Source organism: Rhinopithecus roxellana, chromosome 3 (assembly GCF_007565055.1).
Source record: "Rhinopithecus roxellana isolate Shanxi Qingling chromosome 3, ASM756505v1, whole genome shotgun sequence".
Taxonomy (NCBI): Eukaryota; Metazoa; Chordata; class Mammalia; order Primates; family Cercopithecidae; genus Rhinopithecus; species Rhinopithecus roxellana.
Genome location: NC_044551.1, coordinates 102433207 through 102452956, shown reverse-complemented (window position 1 = coordinate 102452956; position 19750 = coordinate 102433207). Strand labels below are relative to the sequence as shown.

The 19750-nt window shown below is 35.0% G+C and overlaps 1 protein-coding gene across 7 annotated transcripts in view; it reads left to right on the top strand.

Annotated features, from left to right (window-relative positions):
* Nucleotides 1–19750, top strand: part of CSNK1G3 (casein kinase 1 gamma 3) — a 105241-nt gene that overhangs the window by 9037 nt on the left and 76454 nt on the right. Inside the window, exon 2 of one of the 7 annotated variants that reach the window (XM_030927472.1) lies at nucleotides 15107–15152. The exons of the other annotated variants lie outside the window; for them this stretch is intronic. The gene's annotated coding sequence lies outside the window, so the exon portion shown is untranslated. The remainder of the gene's footprint in view (nucleotides 1–15106; nucleotides 15153–19750) is intronic. 7 annotated transcript variants of the gene reach the window in all.

Sequence of the window (19750 nt, the reverse complement as noted above, 5' to 3'; positions counted from 1 at the left end):
GTCTAGTATTGTTTTGGAGATGAAACTAGTGGGCGTCAGTTGTAGATGACATTGAAAAAAAGTGTTTATAGATGCATATTTTTTACAAAACATTATTTTCTTTTCTACATTTATTTTAGGGAATCTGACAACAGTCCGACTCTCCCTACTTCAAAAATGTAAATCTTTAAGTCTTAAAGATGTGAAATCTTGTGATGCCAGTTTTTATTTTAAAAAAGGATCTTTACTGAGTACTTTTTCTGTCACATGAGTATCAGGATATGTTGTAGCTGATGTGTCTTTATATAATTGAGATTCTGCAAATGTTTGTAGTTAATAAAGTATTGAAATATAATCAACTCCTTAAGATAATTGTTTTGCATATTTTCTGATATCTGTTGAAAGTTGATAAGTAGAATAATGCATATTGTGTATTTGCTTATTATTGTATGCTTTGCTGTTTACCTTAATACCCTACTAATGAAGGTGGTTTTTTGAAGACTGAAAAGAAATCCTGAGCATTTGGGAATGAGAATATCCAATAAGCTAAAATTAATTTTACTATACACACTTGTTTACAAATTTCCATTTGAAAATTAGTAATTTTTCTTCTGTGACAGAGTAAATGAAAGAAGTAAAATGGAGAATTTTAAAGAGAGTTCCTGCAGTCCTTGCTATGGGGCTGGGAATGCTAACATTTAACTAAATAGATGAGAGGAGGGAAGGGTTTGTGGAGAAAGTTTTTATTGGTGGTTCTTGGCCCGACTTCATATTACAGTTTTCTTGGCAGCTTAAAAAAAAAGACAGATGTTGGGATCCTACCCATGCTAATTTATATTCCATAAATAATCAGTAGGGCCCGGAAAGGGCTAGGGCATTGATATATTTTAGGATTTCTACAGACGATTCCAGTGTGCTGCAGGGTTGAAAATAACTAATTTCTCCTTTGTTTTACACTCTCCTCTTAGCCCTTTAAAAAAATGACTTCCTTTTATTTTCCAACTGTCTTTTTAAAATTTGGAGTGGAGGTATGAAGATGACACAGAAGAAAATGCAAAGAAAATATTAGCAAGAGAATCAAGTTAAAGTAGTGGTTTCTGTTCATAGCTTCATACAGTTAGTTGTTCCTCAGTAATTGGTTCCAGGACCCCTCACGGCTACCAAAATCCAAGGATGAGCTGGGTGCTGTGGCTCACCCCAGCACTTTGGGAGGCAGAGGCAGGCGGATCACGAGGTCAGGATATTGAGACCATCTGGCTAACATGGTGAAACCCTTTCTCTACTAAAAGTACAGAAAATTAGCCGGGTGTGGTGGCACACGCCTGTAGTCCAGCTACTTGGGAGGCTGAGGCAGGAGAATCGCTTGAACCTGGGAGGTAGAGGTTGCAGTGAGCTGAGATCGCACCATTGTACTCCAGCCTAGGTGACAGAGCAAGACTCTGTCTCAAAAACAAAACAAAACAAAACAAAAAATTTCCAAGGATGTAGTCAAGTACCTATATTAAATGGCACAGTATTTGCCTGTAACCTTTGACACGTTCCCCTATACTTTAGGTTATTCCTAGATTACTTGTGATACCTAATACAATGTAAATGCTATGTAAATAGTTGTTATGAAGTATTGTTTAGGGAATAATGGTTAAAAAAAAAAAGTCTGTACTTTCAGTTTAGTACAGATGCTTTTTTCCCCTGAATATCTCAATCTGAGGTTGGTTGAATCCAAGGATGCATAGATTACAAGGGTCAATTGTACTTAGCATCCTTAGTGAGGCTTCTATATTCATTGCTCATTAGCAGTCTTTGATAAGTATAATGCCAAAGTTAAATAATTTCTAAAGCTTGGAAAGTTTGTTACGGGGAAATTTATCAAAAATAAATTAAGGCATCAGTTAAGTTGTTTCTGGAAATCTTAGGAGACCTAAGTAATATCTTTAAAGTTATTACAAATTATAAGAGTGTTACTAATAAAGTTATTCATTTTAGGTTATATTTACCATATTTACAATGTCATTGAGTTGTATTTTTTATGGAACATCAGGATAAAAGGGACTTCAAAGATTATTTAGTATAACTGCACTTCTACTGCTTTATTCTTTTTTATACCACTGTTGATGAGGAACGGTCTCTTGTTTTTTCCCGCTCAGTGAAAATATTTTACCTTAGTTATAGTATATTGTGTTTATTGCATATGGATTATATTGTTTATATTGCATATAGTTTGGAAATATATACACGTAAATACACTACGATAATAGGGTTTTATTGGGTTATTGCATCTCGATATCTAGGACAAAATTAGGGTCCTTTTAGTGACTCACTTGATGTTGCTTCCTGGGTTGGAACGCCCTCAGCAGTTACAGTGTTTTTTCTGTGACAAAATGAGAGCAAGCCATTTTAGTATGAGTTCAATATATTCAATTCAATGAACATTTTTTGTGTGGTGGCAAAATTGGATTTGGCAGTTCTATAAATTGCAAGGGTTAGATTTCTAAAAACTGCCCTGATAGGAGAATGTGGTACAGAAATTTAGCACTGGGTAGGGTTTAGAGGACATGTTGTGTGAACCAGCAGGAGACTTTTGGAATTATTCTGGATTCACCAAAATACCACAATAAAATTGGTACATGATAAAGAGTAATGAGTATCGTTCTATAGGACCGTAATTCCTTTTCAACAGTTCTAACATCCACAGCACTCTGAAAACCAAAACTTTTTCCGTGTGTTTGGCACAAATTGATTTTTTCACAAAATCTGTTCCGACTGTTCTCTTTATTTCATATATTTAAAGGTTTCATTGTGGAAATAGCAAATGTTTGATTATAGTGTGCTGTCCCAGGCTTTTCTGTACTATCCCAGCCTTCTCTAGAGGTGTTGTTAAATATATGGTGTATACCCACTGTATCACCTGTCAAAAATCTCCAGACATTCTGAATTCTAAGACATGTTTGACTGCCAGAATGTTGGAAAACGAGCTATGGACCTGCATCAGCCCCTTAATAGAAACTACTCCATATCTTACTTCTCTGAGGTGGAGTTTCAGTAAGATGCTAGTAAATTTCTTCTGCCTTTTTTCTTGTAAATATATAAATGCAAAATGGCATTTTGTTTGAATCTGTGTTAGTTTCTTTAACAGTTGTTGAAAGCTCTCCTGGGTTTTTGACACTAAGTTATTAACTCTGGTCACTGTAGTCCCAGAAGCGTTGTGTAATTAGGATGCTTGAGATGGAAAATGTTTTCGGTAACTTTGGCATAACTGAGTATTCATCAAACACTCTTTTTAGTCCTTGGGGTTACATAATTTTACCTTTGCACATGATAACTTCATGCCAAAGCGCCTACAGGCAGCCCTCTCTTTTACATATCTTGGCTTCCTTTTTTAATAATAGAAAGAAGCAGGGGTGTGGTTGCAATGCCTCTGTTTTAGTTTCCTTAAACTTCCTTAATTTGTTTTTAAGACTTCATTTCAAATATATTTATATCTGCTTTGGCTTATTCTTATTTTTTGCCTCCAGTTCCTATTCCCATACTTTCTGGTTCTTCTCAGTTCTTTTCCTCTTCCTCTTCCTCCGCCACTGTACGATAATATTCCTCAAGGAGAAAAACTTGTAGTTATGGTATTCTGTATCAGAAAAATTTTCTGCCTGCCAGAAAGGTGACAAATAAATCTACATATTTTAGTATTATAGTTCCCTAAAGAGGACTTTTGTTTTAAGGGAATGGTTATTGTACCTCTTATGCAGAGGTAGTGTTCTGTGTATGTGGTCTCTTTGCTTTCTTTCCATCCTTAAACACTGAAGGATAATGGGAGGGGGAGCACTAGTGTTGTATGCATTTTAAGCTATGTTTTCAAGTTCAACAAGATAACAGACACTCTCTAGATCCTAATAGGAGCATGTGAAACTTACAGGTAGCCATTCTTCTCCACCTCAAGAATAAGGTTTAAAATTTACACAGTTAGGTTATATGCACTGGCTTTGTGCTCGGAAAGCACTCGAATTCTATTGTCGTTCGTGTCATATTTTCTTTTGTTGCTTGCTTAAACTATGTGATGTCAGGCGGGTTGTCTTGTTTGCCATTTGTATTTCCTGTCTTTAGCACATAATAGGTCTTTAATGATCACTTATTTGTTGAATAGATTGTTTCTTTCTTTTCTTTTTTTTTTGTTTTTGAGGCGGAGTCTCGCTCTGTCGCCCAGGTTGGAGTGCAGTGGCCGGATCTCAGCTCACTGCAAGCTCCGCCTCCCGGGTTGACGCCATTCTCCTGCCTCAGCCTCCCGAGTAGCTGGGACTACAGGCGCCCGCCACCTCGCCCGGCTAGTTTTTTTGCATTTTTTAGTAGAGACGGGGTTTCACCGTGTTAGCCAGGATGGTCTCGATCTCCTGACCTCGTGATCCGCCCGTCTCGGCCTTCCAAAGTGCTGGGATTACAGGCTTGAGCCACCGCGCCCGGCCTTTTTTTTTTTTTTTTTTTTTTTTTTTAAATCAGGGAGAATGTTAACATGGGAGAACCTTGATTAAACGCCTTGCCAGGTACCAAGCTTATCCTACACCAGTTGTTTGCATTTTTTTTTTTTTTTTTTTTTTTTTTGAGATGGAGTCTCACTCTGTCATCCAGGTTGGAGTGCAATGGTGCGATCTCGGCTCACTATGGCCTCGTCTCTGGGTTCAAGCACTTCTCCTGCCTCAGCCTCCCAAGTATCTGGGATTATAGGCGTGTTCCACCATGCCCAGCTAGTTTTTGTATTTTCACCATATTGACCAGGTTTGGTCTCAACCTCATGACCTCAAGCGATCTGCCCACCTCAGCCTCCTAAAGTGTTGGGATTACAGGCATGAGCCACCACGCCTGGCAGTTTGCATTGTTACAGTTGTATGAGACAATCTCAAACACATAAAGTGTTTCCAATTTAAATAAAATAATAAACACAAGCATCTGACTTAGCTGCTCAGGCTTAAAAGTTGAAATACTGGCCGGGCGTGGTGGCTCACTCCTGTAATCCCAGCACTTTGGGAGGCTGAGGCAGGTGGATCACGAGGTCAGGAGATCGAGACCTCCTGGCTAACATGGTGAAACCCAGTCTCTACTAATAATACAAAAAAAAAATTAGCCGGGCGTGGTGGCGGGCACCTGTAGTCCCAGCTACTCGGGAGGCTGAGGCAGGAGAATGGTGTGAACCCGGGAGTCGGAGCTTGCAGTGATCCAAGGTCGTGCAACTGCACTCCAGCCTGGGCAACAGAGCAAGACTCTGTCTCAAAAAAAAAAAAAAAAAAATGTGGAAATACTTTACAGAAATATTTTTAACTTTATTTTTAGAGATAGGGTCTCATTCCGTTGCCAAGGCTGGAGTGCAGTAGTATAATCATGGCTCACTGCAGCCTCAGACTCCTGGGCTCAGGTGATACTCCCACCTCAGCCCCCAAAGTTGCCAGGACTACAAGCATACGCCACCATGCCTGACAATATTTTATTTATTTATCTTTTTGTAGACACAGGGTCTTGGTATATTGCCCAGGCTGGTCTTGAACTGGCCTCAAGTGATGCTCCCACTCTGGCCTCCCAAGGTGTTGGGATGACAGGCATGAGCCATCCGGCCTAGAAATACATTTTTTTTTTTTTTAAATGGCAGAAGTTAAAATTAAATGTATTATTGGGTGGCCAGAACGTTTGGTTAGAGGAAATATTCTTTCTTCTTCTTTTTTTTTTTTTTTTTTTTTAGCATTTCAATTACTTACGATTTTAAGATATTTTTATATTAGTTTTTCTCTCTAAAATTCACTCTGCCAATAATCAAAACACAGAACAGTTCTATCACCCCTTAAAATTCCCCTTGTAGTCAACTTCTCCCACTCCTAGCAGCCACTGATTTGTTTTCTCTTTCTATAATTTTGCTTTTTCTAGAATATCATATAAATTGAATCATGTGTTATATAACCTTTTGATTCTGGCTTCTTTCACTTTGCAGAATGCATTTGAGAATCATCTATATTGTAGCGAGTGTCAGTGGTTTCTTTTTACTGCTGAGCAATATTCTGTTATATGGATGTACCTCACCACGTTTATCTATTTGCCCATTAAGAAATGTTTCATTCATGTACAGGGTTTGTGTGTGTGTGTGTGTGTCTATGAGCATAATTTTTTTTTTCCTTGAGTAAGATGCTAAAGTTAGGATTGTTGGGTCATATGGCAAGTGTGTGTTTAACTTTATAAGAAACTGCCAAACTATTTTTCAAAGTGGCAGTACCCTTTTTATTCCCACTGGCGATATAGAAGAGTTCTAGTAGTAAGCAGTTCTAAAATTTAAGTTGGCTGTATTGAATCACTTTGGTTTGTTAGCTTGATTGCACACCAGCAATACTGGTATAGTAATATCCTGAATGTGATATTTTTATTGCTGTAGATCTGTCATTTAGAAATACTGATTTACGGGAGCCTCATTTTTGAATGAATGCAATCTTCATTGTGTTCTAAACTATTGTTTCTTGTTCAAGTAATGTAGTCCTGATCTCTATAAGAAAAACTAGGCTTTTAAAACCTTGTGTTGACATTGGGGTTTAAGGTACCTTTGGGTCAATTCTCTGTCTCTCTCTTAAGGCTTTCATAGTTTGGGGGAAGAAGTCTCTTGATTTAGCTGGGCAGAAGGAAACCCTATCTCCAGAGAAGTAGTAGTACTTTCAGCTTGTTTCTATCATCTGTTGGACGTTTCATTCTAGAATTTTGAAGTTGTTAACTTATTTATAATTTACAATCAGTTATATTAAATCTGTTCTGTGAGGAGAGTTGACACATACTTACCCAAACATCATTACCCTTAAATGAGCCTTTTAAATTTGTGGCCTTTGCATATACTAGGCTGTGTATTAGTAGTTATATATTTTTATACTTTAGAAAATTATCACTGTAGTTGAGAATAATAATATAACTTTGTTATGAGAACCACGTGTGATACAACCACTGACTTTTCTGGATGTACTTTCTCATTTAGTTAGCATTATAGGGAATGATCTGGTAGATAAATAGCATAGCCTTTTACCAAAATACATTTTATTTTATTTTATTTTTTTCTTTTAATGACAAACTTTATAAAGTAGTACTGTTTTCTCCGTCTTTTCTGAACATATTCGAATCTTGTTAGTTTAGGGCTCTCATTCTGAACCTCAGCTATAAAGTGCTGTTTTGAAGAGATGTCTATAAACCTATTGATGAGGATAAAGTTGTTTGTCTTCCTTGTACTCAGTCATAATTTTACTAGTTACTTCAGTTTTCTGTTTTAATTTGTATTCTATTATAAACTTATTAGAGTTATTTAAAAATGAAAGTATCTGACTCAAGTGGAATTTAGAGGCTCTTATTGTTTAATGAAGAGAATATACATTTGTGACCTCCTTTAGTGAATTTCTTTTTCTTCTGGCTCATAGCTTTGTTTTGAAGAGTTGAAATCCCCATGTAAATGACCTTTGATTTGTGGAGTGTTATTTCACCTGTAATATCTCTTAGAGCTATAAATTGCCTGTCTGCCCATGACTTTCTCTTTACTCCTTTATTTGAAAAAGTGATGATCGTATAAATTAACATTCTTAAATTTCTAAGAGGTTGTTCAGTCATTTATTCATTTATTCACTTATTTATTTAAGAAACTTTTAATCAGTGTTGACTGGTATGTGTTATAATAGATATTAGGGAGACAGAATTGAATAAAATGACTCTTTTCCTTAAGGACATCAGATTAACAAATGGAGTATCTTAATGTTAAAGAGTGAAAACGTCCCATATCTTTCCTCTAAATTGGTAGTGAGATGCAGAGGTTTGATCAGATTCGGTTTCAATTGTTTTTTCTTCCATTGGGAAGATCAAAGGTTGTCTTTCTTTTTGGAACGTTAGCAGTCATTGATGATTCTTGCCTAGTCCATTAATTTACTAAGAGTTGTGTAATGGTTATAAAATAATTTAGTTGTCATTTCTTATTCATTTATTAGCTACTTTTAAAGAGAAAATCCCCCCCACCAATTAGAATTTATTCTCATTATTCAGATATTCCATATTTGTAAATTTACTTGCTTTAACCCTAAACTCAGTAGTCCCAGTCATTCACAGACATGTGCATACCCAGAGTGGCAAAAATTTTAAGTCACCCAATGTGCATGTTCCCAGTTGAGGTTGAATAAGGTGGTTCTCTGCTTTCTGACGAAAAGCTTGCTTTTTGCAAGCTATTTATTACCTTTTTCCTGGTGATTTCACTATTTAAAATGGCCCCCAAGCGTAGGGCTGATGTGCTGCTGCCTAGTGGTCCTAAGTGCAAGAGAGGTGTGATAAGCTTTATGGAAAAAATTCATGTGTTAAATAAGCTGAGTTCAGGCATGAGTATAATGCTGTTGGCTGTTAGTGCAATGTTAATGAATCAGAGATGTATATTAAATAAGGTGTCTTGAAAGAGAAACATACAAAAAACTAAACTATGTATCGATTGGTTGATGAAAGTCTTGTGACCAGAGGCTGGCAGACCATAACTGTATTTGTCTTGGAAGCAGTGGTTCACTATTTGAAGTGACTTTATAAAACATAACTGCTGATAAATCAGCTGTTTTGTGGTTTTCCTGAGATTGAAAAAAACATTCTTTTAAATCAGTATTAAAACTGTACTATAGAAAGTTGTGGGTAATGGAATTAGATAGATCATTAAGAGTCCTGATGGGATCTTTTTGAGGGCAAGTTCATCACTGTATTTCTAGCACCTAGACCTGTACCTATGTCTAGTACATGGTAAATACTCGGTAAATATTTGTTGAATGAAAATAAGCATCCCAAAATTTCCTTTATGGCTTGCAGTTTAAATTTTATAGCATTGTTAGGATTAGGGTTTGCAGTGGAATTTCTGATTGTAGATAGTGAGACGACCTGCTCACAGAGGTTGGTGTGGTGAATATTTCGGTAATATAAATTTAGCATGACCTTGGCTTGATTTTTGATTCCTGTCATTCTTAAAGATGAAGGTGCTCTTTGCTTTTCTGGGCTTATGTATAATAAATACTTAGGAGACTGTGTATTTTCAAATTAGATATTTCTGCTGGGTGTGGTAGCTCATACTTGTATGAGCACATTGGGAGACGAAGGCAGGCAGATTGCATGAGCTCAGAAGTTTGAAACCAGCCTGGGCAACATGGCAAAACTCTGTCTCTACAAAAAATACAAAAATTAGCCTGGTGTAGTGGCATGCACCTGTAGTCCCAGCTATTTTGAGATGTGTTCGAGCCACTGCACTCCAGCCTGGGTGACAAAGTGAGACCCTGTCTCAAAAAAAGAATAAATATAATTATAAATAATAATTATAAATAAATAAAAATTAAATATTTCTTCCCCTTCCAACTATTGAGACATATGGACTATGATAAAGGATATTACAAATGGGAGTGTAAATTCACTTGTGAAATTGAGAATAGATGGCATAAAAGACATTTTGAGGATCTATGAAATGGTCATATTATAGTTACTGGAGAACAGTGAGATCTGAATAATTAGACTATTAATTAGACTTCCAGTAATATTTATACCTAGGAAATTTAAATTTTAATAAGGTTTCTCATTTAATAATTGACTTAATTGTAACTGATTATAGTATAGTATGTTTTGATGATACTCCTGTGCCATAATACAGTAGCTTTTAAACTGTAGAAATTACTTTTTGATTACTGACCCAATGATACATGCACATTCATTTAAAGCCTACAAATCTTGTTAAACATGACTTATCCTTATTACATATGTGCACTCCATTTTCTTTCCTCTTTGGTACTATTTTATTAAAAAAAACTGTTGTCTGAGACTCATTATATTGATTAAATGGCCCACTAATGGGCCCTGATCCACAGTTTGGAGAACATTGTTCAAACAAAACTGGGTGATAATTTTTGAAAGCTAGAAATTCCTGGGTCTTAATAGGAATGTACAAAGACATCACTGAAATCAAGTTTCAAAAATATAAAGTGTTGTAGATGATAGTTACTAAATCTTTCTGGGATAAAAAAAGTCTCTGTAGTATGTAATTATAGAAATTGATCTCCATTTTTGACATTACAGTTAATGATTTAGTTTTCAAAAATAAGTGTTTTTTCTTTTCTTAGACAACCACTGTTGAGCTAATGCCAGAAACCAGTAACTGGGACACTTGCTGCTAATAGAAGCATGTGATGTAACGGCTAGCCATCACATCACAAATATCTTTACTGATTTAAATTTTGGAGAAGGCTGAAGACATGTATTGTAATGTAATTTTTATAGAGACTGAATAAAGCATTTGAAACACTGAGTCATTTCATATACTAAATTTGGAGTTTTTCATTTGAGATAACAAAGCAGTGGGAGATCAATGCTATGACAAGTAACATTTGACTATAAAATTTGATTTTTAAATTTCCATTTGTTGTAAATTTATACTTGTAAACAATATTGAATAACATGCTAAACATGAAAAGATACCTATGGGAACTTTCAATGCTTAATATCGATATGTTCTCAGACTACTTTCTGTGTTTTATCTAGTTTGGAGTCTTAAGGAGGTCATTTGGCTTTGTCAAGTCCTAAATTATTGGGCCATGCGGATAAGAGAATCTGATTTTCTGTTCTATGTTTTGTAGATTCGTCAGTGGTCATCAAATTAGAAGTATTCCAGTGACCTATATTTCTATTCATATAATCAGATTATGTCTAATGTTTTCTGTATTTAGCAGCTCATTTTTATCTTTGTTAGTAGATATTACTATATCAAAATTGTAATTGTTTGTGAAAGCAAATAAATTATTTATATTCATTTATGCTCAAAAATAATTTTTAAAAGCATTATTTTGACGAATTCCTGTCTTTTTAATGTAGATATTTAAATAAGTTAGTAAACTGAGAATAATTACAGACTTGAATAGAAGTCATAAATATTTTATTACCATTTATTCACACATGTGGCTTTATGCTACATTAAATCTATGTCTGTTATTTTTAGTAGTAGATGGATTAAGGTTTCAGTTAAAGAGGCAAAATCTCTTGTAAAAATTAAAATATAAAGCAGTATAAGTAACTATGTTACAAAAAATTGTAAGCTGGATATTTCTGTGACTCTTCTCTCAGTAGTTTATATTTTAATGGGTGCCTAATTTTTAAGTTTTCAAGATGCATTTTTCCGTTCTCTTCCTTGTAATTTTTGAATCTAAAGCTTCTGTGAGGGAAATTTTCAGTTTTTGCCATTGACTGCATCTGCAGGTATAATACAATACTAAGATTATTCGTAGATCTTTTTAGCAGCTGGTATAATTTTAATGTACGCTCTGAATTTTGTAACTAATTCTATTTCTAATCATATTTTTGTTTTTGCCCGACTACTAGAAAGTGCAAAAAATACATTTGCTTTGAATGGGTAATGAAACTCATGGTATATTGTTAGTATTATGTAGTTTTATTTCTAAGATTTTACTTCTCTGCTGATTTCTTTATGTAAATCTTTTCTTCATCCTTTTTGTAGTGCATGTATTACAAACTGCCCTAAATAAATTTTTATAACAAAGTTGGCTTTTAAATAAAGTGCTGATATTACTTAAGTTTTTAGGATAGATTGCTTCTAAGAATATATTTATAAAGCCATTCAGTGGGAAAATAACAGTATTCTCTTCAGTGGTTCTTAACTTTTTTTTAAAGATCATATAATCTTTTGATATCAAACCTGTTGAAAACTATGGATTTTCTCTTTAGAAAATTCTCAGGAAGTCTATGGATTTCAGGTTAAGAACTCCACAGCTGTCTCCACTATTATTGATGGAGTCTGTTTTCATTAAAAGTAAGCAAGCAAAAGCAAAAACTGATTTGTAGAGGCACTTAATACTTTGTACTGTTAATTTTTTGAAATATTCTTTTCAAATTTGACAGTGCTTTTTAGCTATCTTTAGGATGCAAGTTACTCATTTGTTGATAGTAGAATTAATAGATTAAATTAATGCCCGTATATGGAAAATATAAGCAGTAGTCTCTTGCCTCTTATTTCTAGTCTTTGAATTTTTCGGTAGATAGAACCACTTTTAGTTATTTCAGTTTTAAATGCTTCAGGTGGTTACTTTTATGAATTTTAAATAATAAGCATACACTTTTCTCTTTCATACTATGACAAATTTTTGTATTTTAATTCTCCACTAAGAATGAAATTTTAGCTCACATACTCCCACTTTCTCTTCTGTCTTTAAATGTTTGGGTAGTTATTAAGTTTACTTCATCTGTTACTTACCGCTGACACTTGAAATAATGTTCTTACATCTCTATTTCTTGTTCTAGTAAATTTTTTGGTTATCTCTTAACTCCGTACTTTGCAGGATGCGAATATTCTTGCCCCATCCTTCCTTTTACCTTACCTATTCCCCTCAGTTTCAATTGTAGTATTATTTTAACACTGTCAAGGTTGGTTAAATTTATATTTTTACATGACTTTTATCTTGCATTTTTTCTTTTTGCTAAGGTTGAATTTAAAAGTTGAAACTCAGTTGTCTATCTTACAGTATTATGGCAAGCTTTTTTTTTTTTTTTTTGAGAGGGAGTCTCGCTCTGCCACCCAGGCTGGAGTGCAGTGGCCAGATCTCAGCTCACTGCAAGCTCCGTATGGCAAGCTTTTGAATCAAGTAGTATGATAGAGTTGCTTTGCTTTCCTTTTTAATATTCTGCGGCTGCTTTTGGCCCCAGCTTAGGAAAATTTTCTTTTATGATTTCTTTTTTTAAATTTTCTCTGTTCTCCTTGTTAATTTTTATTATAAGTTGGAAGTTGGAGATATTGGATTATTTCCATCTTTTTTCTTTATTTTTTTAATGTCTTTATATTTTTGTTTTAAATATTAGGATTATTCCCCCACTTTGTTCTTGTTTATTCCATTTAATGCAGCATTATTTTGTTATTATATTTGTAAGTTAATTGTACTTCTCAAAAGCCCTTAGGGGCTAATTGTTTCAATTTTTGCTGCTGTTTTTAAAGTTCTCTTCTATTCTTCAAATGATCTGCTTCTCCAAGAGGTATTTTTTTTAATTTTTTTTTTTTTTTTGAAAGAGAGTGTTTTTCATATTGTTAGCTTTCCTGATGTATCTAGTGGTACTTGATTGTCAGTTTATATTTGTGATTGAGGGACTAGGCTAGTATTTCTGGGTAAATGGTTTAGGTTTCTTTTGCTGTTCTCTTTGCTCTGCTGTTTTTTTTTCTTCATAAATTTCTTGGGATCCTGTACATGGATGGGGCTTATTGACTAGAAATGTTTAGAGATAGAAAGAACTCATTTATTCATTTACAGTATGAATTAACTGTCCTAGGTGCCAGGCAGTGTGCTAGGTTCAGGGATCATGAAGTTACATATACTAGAGCCCTTGTCATCAAATAACAACAGGCAATTATAAAACTGCATATAATATAAGAATATCCTTAGAAATTTCCAAGTCTAATCCTTCTCTTTTATAATTATTAAAATGAGCTTAGACAGATTTAAGTGTCTTGCTCAATGCTATACAACTAAATAGGAGCTAAATGGGATTCCAGGACTACTTTTGTTTAATTCTGTGCTCTTTATTATAGTACTTAGTCTAGCAAGCAGCATTAAAGAGGTCTGGAAGCAGCTATCAAGGATCCCAAGACTTGGGAGAATTGGTGTGTTGCAGCAGGATACAAAGCTTGGGACTTAGGTATAAGAGAAGGTTATGCTACCTTATATAATACTCAATCTTAGGAAATCAGAGCTAGAGATTTTTCTTGAGGGCTTGAAGAAATAAGCAGCCATTTTGGAGAAGCCCACATGGCAAACTATAGGCAGCTTCTAGAAACTGTAGGCAACCTCTAGAAACTGACGGTGGCCTCCATCTGACAGCCAGCAAAAAGCTGGGGGCTCTCAGTTATACACTGCAAGCATATGAATTCTGCCCACAGTCTGAAGGAGCTTGGAAGAGGATTTTTTCCCCACTTGAACCTCCAGATGAGAAAGTGTCCTAGCCAATACCTTGAATACAGCCTGAGCAGATCACTTAGCTAAGCTGTGCTCAGGCTTTGATCCACAGAGACTGCAAGATAATAAGTTTGTGTTGTTTTAAACCTCTAAGTTTTTAATAAGTTGTAACACAGTAATAGAAAACTAATATACTTGGTCATGTCCACGTGTGTTGTGTTGTTCAGCATAGTGCCACTGTGTAATAAACACAATGCTTTCTCATCTAATTTGAGAACAAATAACACTCCATTGTGCATTAAAAGCACGACCGTGAAAGTCCACTTTCTCTATTGGTTTTGACATGATCTATATGCATTGGTAATAAAAAAAATAAGTACGATGTAGTGGTAGGTTATGTGTGTGGCACTACTGTCAAGTTATAACTATGCCACTGCTATCATTCTCTGAGCAGCAGTGTGAAGTGATAAGAGCACCACATATGGTCTCTGTCACAACTATTCAACTCTGTTCTTGTAGCACAAAAGCATCCATAACAACGTGTAACCAAATTAGCATGGATTCCTATGCCATTTTATTTATGAAGTCTAAACTTGGATTTCTTATCATTGTTGCATGTTATAAAATATTATTCTTCTTATAATCCCCCCCACAACTATGTAAAAATGTAAAGACTATTCTTAGGTCCAAGGTTCTATAAAAATAGGCAAATAGCTTGCAGGCTGTAGTTCCATGACTCCTGGTATAGACAAACATGGAGACAATTCTAATACTGCTTGGTAGGTGCTATCATAGGGAAAATATTATAACATACTAAGACTCTTACTAAGAAAATATTTTAATTAAAATTCAAATTTGTTAAAAGTATATTTGAAAAGTAAAAAAATACATTATTACAAGTTTATGAACACTTACCTGAATGTACTAAACTAGATGGAATAAAATAGGAAATGGCTTAGTTTCTCCCTAAGCACTATTGTCATCTGTATATTTTGATTATTTTCACTTCCCGACTCATGAATGATACCATAGTTCATTTTCACTGATTTCTTGTTATGTATCTTTATAAGAATAGTTCTGTTTTCTCAAGGGATTACTTTTCAGATATCAAAATGACCTGTTCAAATTTTGATGTTCAATTTTAAGCTAACTCATCACTCTTTCTGCCTCTCCCTCCCTCCTAGTTTCAGACGTGGCACTTGACTCTGGATCCTCTATCGAGGAAGGGAAGTAGGTGTTATTTCTTCATTCTTCTTTCTTCCATTCTCCCATTCATTAGCTGCCCCTTGCTCCTCTAGGGTTCATGTGGGGTGAAGGAATAGGAAAGGGAAAAGGCAAAAGTCCTTTATGTGCTTTTAAATGCTTCTATTGTGGAACAGTTTTGGTTCCCCAGAGTCTTTATATGGACCTCTTATGTAAAATGAACCAACCCACCTACACATATTTCTTTATATAAGTATTTATATGCATGCACAAGCATTAAAAACTTTGGAGCATACACATTGAATGAAAACTAATGATTCTCTCTGACAAGGGCAGGTGGGATGGAGGACAAGGGGTATGGTTATCCCAAGGGATATTTTTACTTCATTGTAATATTGGAATTCTTATTACATGTAGCATGCGTTTTTTTGGTATTTGATTAATTGAACATAAATGAAAAGCTTTATATTGAAAATAACATGAACATTTGCCAAAAGAAAATTACTTCCTTCTAAATTGAAAAAGTACAGAAGGGATTGTTTTAAAAAAAGCTTCTTAAAGCTAGATAGGAGGAATTAGTTCTAGTTTTCTGTACCACTGTAGGGTGACTATAGTTAACAGTAATGTGTAGTTTCAAATAGTTAGAAGGAGTATATTGAATGTTCCCAACACAAAGAAATCATAAATGTTTGAGATGATGCCTATGCTAATTACTCTGATGTGATCACTTTATAGTATGTGTATTGAAACGTCACCATGTATCCCATAAATATGTACCATTATATGTCAAATAAAACTTCTAAAATAAAATATTAGGTTCATTATCTATTAAAAAAGTGGCATTAAAAAAAGAAATAATGGGCAAAGGACATGAATAGACATTTTTCAAAAGAAAATATCCACATGGCCAATGGCATACGAAAAAATATTCAGCATCACAAATCATCAGGGAAATGCAAATTAAAACCACAATGAGATATCATCTTACTTCAATCATAATGACTGTTACTAAAAAGACAAAAAAATCACAGATGTTGGTGAGGATGCAGAGAAAAGGGAATTCCTATACACTGTTGGTGGGAATGTAAATTAGTGCAACCTATGTGGAAAACAGTATGGAGACTTCTCAAATAACTGAAAATAGAACTACCACTGGATCCAGCAATGTCACTACTAGGTATCTACCCAAAGGAAGAGAAATCAACATATCAAAAAGATACTTGCACTCCTACGTTTACGGCAACACTGTTCACAATAGCGAAGATACAGAATGAACCTAAGTGCCCATCAAAGGATGAATGTGTAAAGAAAATGTAGTGTATATATATAATAGAATACTATTCAGCCATAAAAAAGAATGAATCATGTCTTTTGCAGCAACATGGTTAGAACTGGAGGTCATTATCTTAAACAAGCTAGGAACAGAAAGTCAAATATCACGTGTTCTCACTTATAAGTGGGTACTAAAAATGTTTATCCGTGGACTTAGAGAGTGGAATGACACACAGTGGAGACTTGGAAGGGTGAGGGGGTGGGAGGGAGTGGGATGATGAGAAACTAATTAGTGGGTACAATGTACATGTTTTGTATGATGGTAAAAGCCCTGAGGTTGACCATATGCAATCTGTATTTGCAACAAAATTGTACATGTACCCCATAGATTTGTATAAAAACAAAAGCAGTATTTTAATGTAAGTTTTACAATAATGGTATACTGGGGAAAACATACATGTCGAGATGAAACACGCAATTTTTTGTGTGTGTATGGGAGCAGTTGTTTTTAAAAATCATGTTTTGAGATGCAATTACATACAATGCATAGATTTTAAATATAGTTTGATGAGTTTTGGCAAATGTATATATCCATGTAATTTCCTTCCAATTAAGATATAGAACATTTCTTTCCTCCAGAAAGTTTCCTCATGACATTGTACAGTCAAATTTCCCACCACCCTACTTAACCGCTGATAGGATTTCTATCACCGCAGCTTAGTTTTGCTGATTCTAGAGCTAAATATAACTAGAATCGTGTAATAGGTAATTGTTTATGCCTGACTTCTTTTACTCAGTCTAATATCTGAGAAATTCACCATATTGTTGCATGTATCAGCAGTTTGTTCCTTTTTAATGCTGAGTAGTCATCTATTATATGACTGTACCAATTTGTTGATTCTTCTGTTAATGCACATTTGGATTGTTTCCAATTTTTGACTATTACTATAAGTGAGGCTGCTGTAAACATTAGTGTACAAGTCTTTTTCTAAACATGCATTTTTATTTCCGTGGGTAAACATCTAAGAGTGGTATTGCTAGGTCATAGGATAGGTGTATATTTTACTTTGTAAGAACCTATCAACCTTTTTTCCAAAGTCATACTATTTTTTACTCCCACCAGCACTTTTTTTTTTTTTTTTTTTTTGAGACGGAGTCTCGCTCTGTCGCCCAGGCTAGAGTGCAGTGGCGCGATCTCGGCTCACTGCAAGCTCTGCCTCCCGGGTTCACGCCATTCTCCTGCCTCAGCCTCCCGAGCAGCTGGGACTACAGGCGCCCGCCGCCGCGCCCGGCTAATTTTTTGTATTTTTAGTAGGGACGGGGTTTCACTGTGGTCTCGATCTCCTGACCTTGTGATCCGCCCGCCTTGGCCTCCCAAAGTGCTGGGATTACAGGCGTGAGCCACCGCGCCCGGCCCCACCAGCACTTTTTTGAGAGTTCTAGTTCTTCATTCTTACCAACACTTGATATTGTCAGTCTTTTAAATGTTACCTATTGTAATGGCTGTGAAATGATATTTCATTATGATTTTAATTTATATTTGCATGACAAGTAATGATTTGAGCACTGCTTCATATGCTTTGTGGCAATTTGTATATATTGTTTGTGAAAAGAGTCTGCTCAAATGATTTCTATATTTTAAAAAATGGAGTTGTTCAATGAGAACACATGGACACAGGGAGGGGAATATCACACACTGGGGCCTGTCAGGGAGTGGGGAGCTAGGAGAGGAATAGCATTAGGAGAAATACCTCATGTAGATGACGGTTTGATGGGTGCTGCAAACCACCATGGCACATGTACCTATGTAACAAACCTGCATGTTCTGCACATGTATGTATCCTAGAACTTAAAGTTTAATAATTAAAAAAAAGTTGTTTTTCTTCATGTTCAGTTGCAATGTATTTATACACACTCATATAAAATAATTTAGCCCATTGTGAAGTGTTTGTATTTGTTTTTTTAAAGCTGTCGTTTGATGAGAAATGATTGATTTTGATGACTCTATAAGATTTTTAATGATTAGTGATTTTAGCATCTTCTAAGAAATTTTTACTTACCTTAAGATAGCAGAGATACCTCTCTGTGGTTCTGGTATTTGTATTTAGGTCTATGATCCATTTCAAATTATTATTTTTTAAAAATACATTTTTGTAGAGACAGGCTTTTGCTTTGTTTCTCAGCCTGGCCTGGCCTCAAGCAATCCTGCAGCCTTGGCCTTCCAAAATGCAGGAGTTATAGGCATGAGCCACCACACCTGGTTGTGGGTTGAACTTTGTCAAACATAATCTCTTGTCTGTAGAAATTATCCCATTGGGCTGTGATGCCAGCACTTTGAGAGGCTGAGGCGGGTATATTGCTTGAGCCTAAGGGTTTGAGACCAGCCTGGGCAACATGGCAAAACCTTGTCTGTACAAAATACAGAAGTAATTAGCTGAGTGTGGTGGTGTGCGCCTGTGGTCTCAACTACTTGGGAAGCTGGGGTGGGAATATCACCAGAGCCTGAGCAAGTCAAAGCTGCAGTGAGCTGTGATTGTGTCACTGCACTCCAGCACTCCAGCCTGGGTGACAGAGCAGGTAAAAAAAAAAAAAAAAAGAAAAAAGTCCCTGTGGGTTTTCTTTTATCTGTTAGTTTGATGGTGCATTGATTTTAAATGTTAAATCAGTCCTGCATTTCTAATATTAAACCCTGTTTGCTTATTATTTGTTAAACTTTCTACATATTTGCTTATGCTGTGAAGAATTTTTGTATCTATGCTCATGAGAAATGCAGGTTTAATTTTCTTTGCTTGAATTGTTTTTATCAGACTTTTGTATTAGGAATGTGCTGATCTCACAAAGTACATTGATTATTCTTGTGTCCTGAAAGAGCTTTAGAATAGTATTATTTTTTCCTAATATTTGATAAAATTCACCAGTGAAATCATCTTTATGAGAATACTTTTTTTTAATAGATTAAGTTTTAAAAATAGATATGGAACTTTTGATACTTTGTTTCACCTTGTATCCCTATATTACATTTTTCAAGGAATTTGTCCATTTCATCTGTACTAAATTTATTGACCTAAAGTTACTCATAGTCCTTTGTCCTTCAGTATTTATAGGATCATTTTGATATCCTTTCTTTCATTGTTCTTATTGGTAATTTATATATTCTCTTTTGTTCTTGATCATTTCTGCTAAGAGTTAGAAATTTTGTTGACCTTTTTCAAAGAATCAGTTTTTGTCTTTACTTTTTCTATTGTGGTCTATTTTCTGTTTTGTTGATTTTCCTATCTGGATAATTTCTTTGGAAATTATTGACACTTTCTTCTGCTTTATCCAGTTTGCCATTGAGTGTATCTAGTGAAGTT